The sequence below is a fragment of the Dipodomys merriami genome, unplaced genomic scaffold (genome assembly GCF_024711535.1).
Source record: "Dipodomys merriami isolate MVZ:Mamm:240054 unplaced genomic scaffold, mDipMer1.0.p SCAF_350, whole genome shotgun sequence".
NCBI lineage: Eukaryota > Metazoa > Chordata > Mammalia > Rodentia > Heteromyidae > Dipodomys > Dipodomys merriami.
In genome coordinates this window covers 183,156-189,460 of record NW_027205049.1, presented here as the reverse complement: position 1 = coordinate 189,460, position 6,305 = coordinate 183,156, and positions in this window count along the sequence as shown.

Sequence of the window (6,305 nt, the reverse complement as noted above, 5' to 3'; positions counted from 1 at the left end):
AAGCATGGAAACTCAGATATGAGGGAGGGAGACAATAGATTTATTGCCGAGTTCTCATGATAAAGTCTGGGAAGAAAAATTAGAGGTCTCTTAGATACATAACCTAGAGTTAATGAGTGGAACTTTTAGGATCAGACAAAAGGTAAGAATTCAAAACAAAGTAGGGCATGCAAAACAGAAGTCAAAAACAGACTGGATTGAGGCAAGTGATAAAAGGTCACCTCAACAAAGACCTACCCTAAACTTCATTCCTCTACCTCTACCCATATTCACCCTGATTACAGCAATCCAGCATTTCTTGAAGGGCAATAGATGTGATATACCATGCTCTGAGAAACTCCTGTAGGAGTTTCATTAGTTAGCTGAAGAAATTAGTGAACAAAAGGCAAGTACAGCACAGCAAATGCAAACAGACAGTGCCAAAGGTCTGAGTTCAAGCAACAGGATCAATCACAACAAACACATTAAAGGAAAGGCAAAATTCAGAAACAACCAACAAAAATGCCTTAATGTTTCATGGATGGAATTTGGTAGTTTCTGGGAAATTAATTAATAGATTTTTGAGAAATCTAACTCGAAACAAGCATTGTGCTTTATATCTACCTAACAGTCCTACCGTTTCATTCCAGTTTATACATTAGAGCAGTGGAAAATTATCCAAGAATCAATTTAGTGGCTGTAATTATGAGAGTAGATATTCAAATATTTTAGGCAAAACAGAGACATAACTTACATTCAGCAGAACATGTGTTAAACAGAAATAAAAATGAAAACAACATAGTCTCATAACCTCAATTACATTATTAGAACTAAGAACTAAAATGTCAATCATCTAATGCTCCCCAAACATTTCCTTTTTGTGTTTGGTCTTGGAATTTTTCAGGAGGCAAATCGATTTTCAAGAAGAAACTGAACTTTCAGTTGGGAGAGGAAAGACCCCATGCATCCTAGCCTTGGACCTAGGGTCAAGGATTGGTCCAAGCCCTAAGGAGCCTACTTCCTCCAGGATGGCTCATCACATTATGGACATTATAATCTGAATTGCACCCAGATACTTTGAAAGTGTGTGTGTGTGTGTGTGTGTGTGTGTGTGTGTGTGTGTGTGTGTGTGTGTGTGTGTTGTGTGTGTGTGTGTGTGTTTGTGTGTGTGTGTGTGCGTGTGTGTGTAGGGGGAGATCCTTCTGCATGTGAGCCTCCCCACCCAAGATTCGTGTTTTCCATTTATAAATTACAGTTTCTTGCCCTTTTTATTGCTGCTGGAAGTGCTCGTAAGTTCAGTTTTGCATTCAGTAGGTGGGAGCCCCAAGGCAGGTACTCAGCCTCTCTTCAGTGGACTTTGGGAGTTGTAACTGTAAGGGATCTCAAGCTACGGATCCCATGTCAGGCACTAACTGCAAGCTGGGCACAGGACCCGGTGGTTCTACCTTACATGTGTTCTTCCAGTCTGGGGTTGATTTGTTTGGGGAGTCATGAGCTTGTGCTGCCATTAGACTGTGTGCTTCCAGACACCAGAATCTGGCTTCTGAAGCTCCAAGAACAATTTGGGTATTTCTCCAGACTAGGAGACCCTGGAGCTTTATGTTTATTCTCCATGACCTAGAGATTTTGTTGTTAATCCATGTGACTTTATTCACTTCACCAGACTGTAACTGAGCATGATAACAATTGCAATAAAATTGTAAAGTCTGTGCCTTGAATCTTCTCATATTACAGTTCTATTTTGGGGTTCTGTGTTGTTTATCTGAGAGGCATTTTTACTCTGCCTCTGTTTGTTAGCCTTTTTAGCACTTCTGGCTTGAGTTTACTCATGTTTGTACATGACCTTGTTTTAAGAGACAGGTCTACATGGGATACTGGAGTAGTATATGCTGGTCCTGTAGTTTCAGGAATGAAGCCTAGCAATGTTGCAAGGAGGGAACCTACAAATAACAATCTCCCTCCTAAAGAACAGAGGCAGAAAAGCACAGGAAGGCGAAGATGCTTTTAGCTTTCCTTGCCTTAAGCAATAATTGGTTCTACTTCTTGAAGCGATCACTTGATGCTTTTGAAAGGTTTAGACCAACTTTCAGGAGGGAAGGTGAGCTGAGCTGAGGAATAAGCCAGAGCATAGTTATCAGAGGGTACAGGAGGGTATGGTTTAGGGTAGAGAGAAAACTATCCCAACTGAAAGTATCTGTCTAGGTACCAATCCCTAATCCAATTCTCAATGATTTATGTAGCCTCTTTCCACAATAATTTATAGTATGTGATCTGTCAAACTTATCTTCAGTGCCCCATCTGTGGATTTGCTCATGCTAGCTATACCATGTTGGTACATCCTGGCAGTTCAGGGAGTTGGTAAGAGACTTTTGGCTTCTAAGAAAATTGTAAGAAATCTTGAGAAAATATATATTGCTCAAGGTTGTATGCTTTGTAGATTTAGCTAATGTTACCCATTTACCACAATCTTCTTTAAAAAGTATTAATTCACTTAGGAAATTCCTTTTGGAATTTGAAGTTAATAAAGCATAAACATTTCTGTAAAATACCTTATAGAAACATGCTGGTTCTATTTTTGTCCTCTGCACTTCTTATGGAATTTGCAACTTTAAAATGTTACTAACATGGATATTCTCTACTTTCTGTTTTTGATAAATTACACTTTCTCTAATAGAATAATAAGCATATTTTACATCATTGCCATAAAAACATATTCCAAAACAATTGATGAACTATAATTAAAATACAATGCCCTCTTTTTGAGTGCTAGTCCCAGTTCTTGAGCTAAAGGTCTAAATACTGACTATGAACTGCTTTTGCTCAAGGGCAATGTTTACCACTTAAGCCACATCTCTACTACCAGCTATTATTGGTAGTAATATGTCTAATAAAATAATCTGAAATAGATTTTTTTAATGTTTAAGGAGTGATGTTCAGTCACTTATGTTTACAATGATAGTCCAAATCCCAAAAGAAAAAAAATGCCCACCCTGAAATATATTACACTCTTGGTCTCAAGCATTGTGAATATAGATACATTGCCTATAATTAAATCTTTTAAAGTTTTTTTAAAGTATGAAATCATTCAGGTGATGCAGAAAAAATCAGTAGTAAGATACAAACATTGCTTTAAAATGATTCATATTGTCTTTCCTAGCATAAAATATCCTCACTGAATACTGCAGAGTAGATATTCATTCTTTGCAAATGTCACTGTAAAGTTCAATTTTTTTTCACCAACAGAGAGTTCAACATAATATAATGATCTCTATTTTTATTACCAAACATTGATATAAGTGATCAAGGACAGGCTGGGAAGGTGGCTCAGTGGTAGAACGCTTGCCTTCCATGCATGAGGCCCTGGGTTCGATTCCTCAACACCACATAAGCAAAAAGAAAAAAGCCAGAAGTGGCACTGTTGCTCAAGTGGTAGAGCACTAGCCTTGAGCTGAAGAGCTGAGGGACAGTGCCCAGGCCCAGAGTTCAGGTCCCACGACTGGACCCCAAAAACAAACGAACAAATAAGTGACCAAGGACTTCGGTAAGTCTAGGTGTTTCTGTGTTCTCTCACACAGAGCAATTATGTATATGGTCAATAAGATGGTGTTCCAGATTTTACTTCTTTTTTCCCCTTTTTTATTGTCAAGGTGATGCGCAGAGCGGTTGCAGTTACATAAGTAAGGCAATGAGTACATTTCTTTTCAAAATTGCTCTCCCTTCCCTCAATTTTCTTCTACTTTCCCTCCCTCCAACCCAGTTCATGTTATTTTATATTAGCAATTTCCAATCTAAGTATTTGTGTAAAAAAAAAAAACAACTGAGGATAATAGAAATTCCTAGTGATAAACCAACAAGTAAAAACCAATAAGTATAAGATGTTTAATTCATTATATTTAACTTTTCTGAATCTAAAATTTGGGGTGTCCTCAGCTTAGTATTTTGTGTTGATGTTGTTTAACTAACATAGAAAACTTAATATTCTGGTTCCTTAGCTAAGCATGGTTGGTTGGCATTATGTCATTCCTATGAGCAGTATTTTATGTTGCATCTTTATTAGGCCCTGTACCTCCAGCAGGATGGCCAAGGTTCTTGTTTTGTTTGTTTGTTTGTTTGTTTTTTGTTTTGGTCAGTCTTGGGGCTGGAACTCTGGGCTTGGCTTCTGTCCCTGCACTCTTCAGCTGAAGGCGAGTGCTCTACTGCTTGGGCCACAGGGCCACTTCCAGTTTTCTAGTGATTTATTGGAGATAAGAGTCTCTTGGATTTATTCCTGCTAGGGCTGGCTTTGAATCTTGATCTTCAGATCTCAGCCTCCTGAGCAGCTAGGATTACAGGTGTGAGCCACCGGCGCCCAGACTAGCCAAGGTTCTTAATTTGACTGTTTAGAAAAATGAGAATTAGGAGCTTCTCAAACCTGTGTTCAATGGCAAATTAAAAATCATTGCACAAGGGTGCTCTGAGTATTTAGATACAGGGAATTATGCCATTTGGCAACCATTATTGGAACATTATAATACTAGAAAAAAGAATTGTATATATATTTTTCCAGTATAACTCTGGGTGAGAAAAATTAAGTTACAACATACATGCTTTCCATGGTGTCTAAGTATGTATGAGGTAGACCACAAATGGTCAATGGAGTCCTAAGATGGATACCTTTGCATTAATAGATTAATAGCTCATGTGTCCCTAAATGTATTTCAGTAATAACTAGTTTTAGTAAAAATGTGATATGATTTTTGGGTTTCAATTATTCAATTATTTTTTGTGGGAACATTAGTTTTTATGAATTCTACATGTATATTAAACATAGATATGAATTGCTTTTATACTATACCAACTAGTGGACTGTGGATTTGTCTTTAGTAGAGTGTTCAATGCTTTACTTCATACTTGAAACAATCTTCCCCTATAAGAAGACTTTATGCTTTTCCAGCTTATGTATAATGTTTTGAGCAGGAAAATCTGGGGCAAAATCACAGAGATTTTTTCCTGACCATGTCATTTGGCTTATTTTCCAGCCATGCTTCCAGTATCATCTTTTCATTGTAAACAGCAAGAAAGAATGAAAGGATCTCTGGTGAGTTACTTTCTATTCTTTACTTTGCTGTACATTCCATTTTATGAACCTAAGTATGTCCAAGATTTAAAAACAGACAAAACAGGTTCAGCTTGAGGAACATGTTCATAAATTAATTAAAAATTGCTTATAGATTTAGTAGTTTAAAAAGTCTCACCTTCTGTCTTACTTGAGTCCAGATGTGCTTGATTGTTTCCAATGTTTGAAAATTTATTTATAGAGATTAAGTTATTACATAAATATCCACAATATTGTGGGATAGTTATACTTAGCCAAAGTCACAAACACATTTTAAACTTTACCAGGCAAATTGTCATTATCATGGCCTAGAAAGCTTGTGAACTCTACAAAGTTTGACAATACAACTATTTCTTCCACATTGGGTGATATGCACATTTCTTTCTTTGTGCTTAGTGTAAGCTGTTCCCTCTTTCTCTGTCATTCCCTCCCTCCCACCACTGCCCTTGAGTTGTATACTTCACTGTAGTTCACTTTCCTGGATGCCCAGTGCAGCTGATAGACCCCTCTGCTGTATTTTATCATTTGTTTCTTTCTGATTTTGTGCCCTCCTCCTAGCTTCCCTCATATGTACACTTGTATATCAGGGAGACCATATGTCAGTTTTCTCTGTAATCTTGGCTTATTTTGTTCAGCGTGATTTGTTCTAGTTCTACTTGCCTAAAAATGTCATTATTTTGTCCTTTCTAATGGCTACATAATATATTCCATTGTATACAGGTACCACAATTTTGGATCCATTCATCTGTAGTGGGGTATCTGTGTTGTTTCCATAACTTAGCTATTGTGAAAAGTGCAGCAATGAACATGGAGGTGCATGTGTCCTTGTATCCTGGTTCCTGTTGCTCAGGGTAGATACCTAGGAGTGATATGGCTGAGTCATAGTGTATGTTTAGTTTTCTAAGGAACCTCCAGACTGCTTTCCAGAGTGGTTGTATTAGTTTACATTCCCACCACTTATGCATTAGGGTTCCTCTTTCTCCACCTCCCCACCTTCATTTGTTGTTGTTTGAATTTATGATATAAGCCATTCTGACTATGCTAAAGTGGTACCTCAGGGTTGTTTTTATTTGCATGTCCTTTACACCCTGGGATGATGAACATTTCCTCATGTGTTTATTTGCCATTTTTATCATTTCTTCTGAGAAGTTTCCCTTTCGATCCCTTTCCCATTTAATGATGGGTTTGTTAGATTTGGGAGAGATTAGTTTCTTGAGTTCCCTGGAGTTCC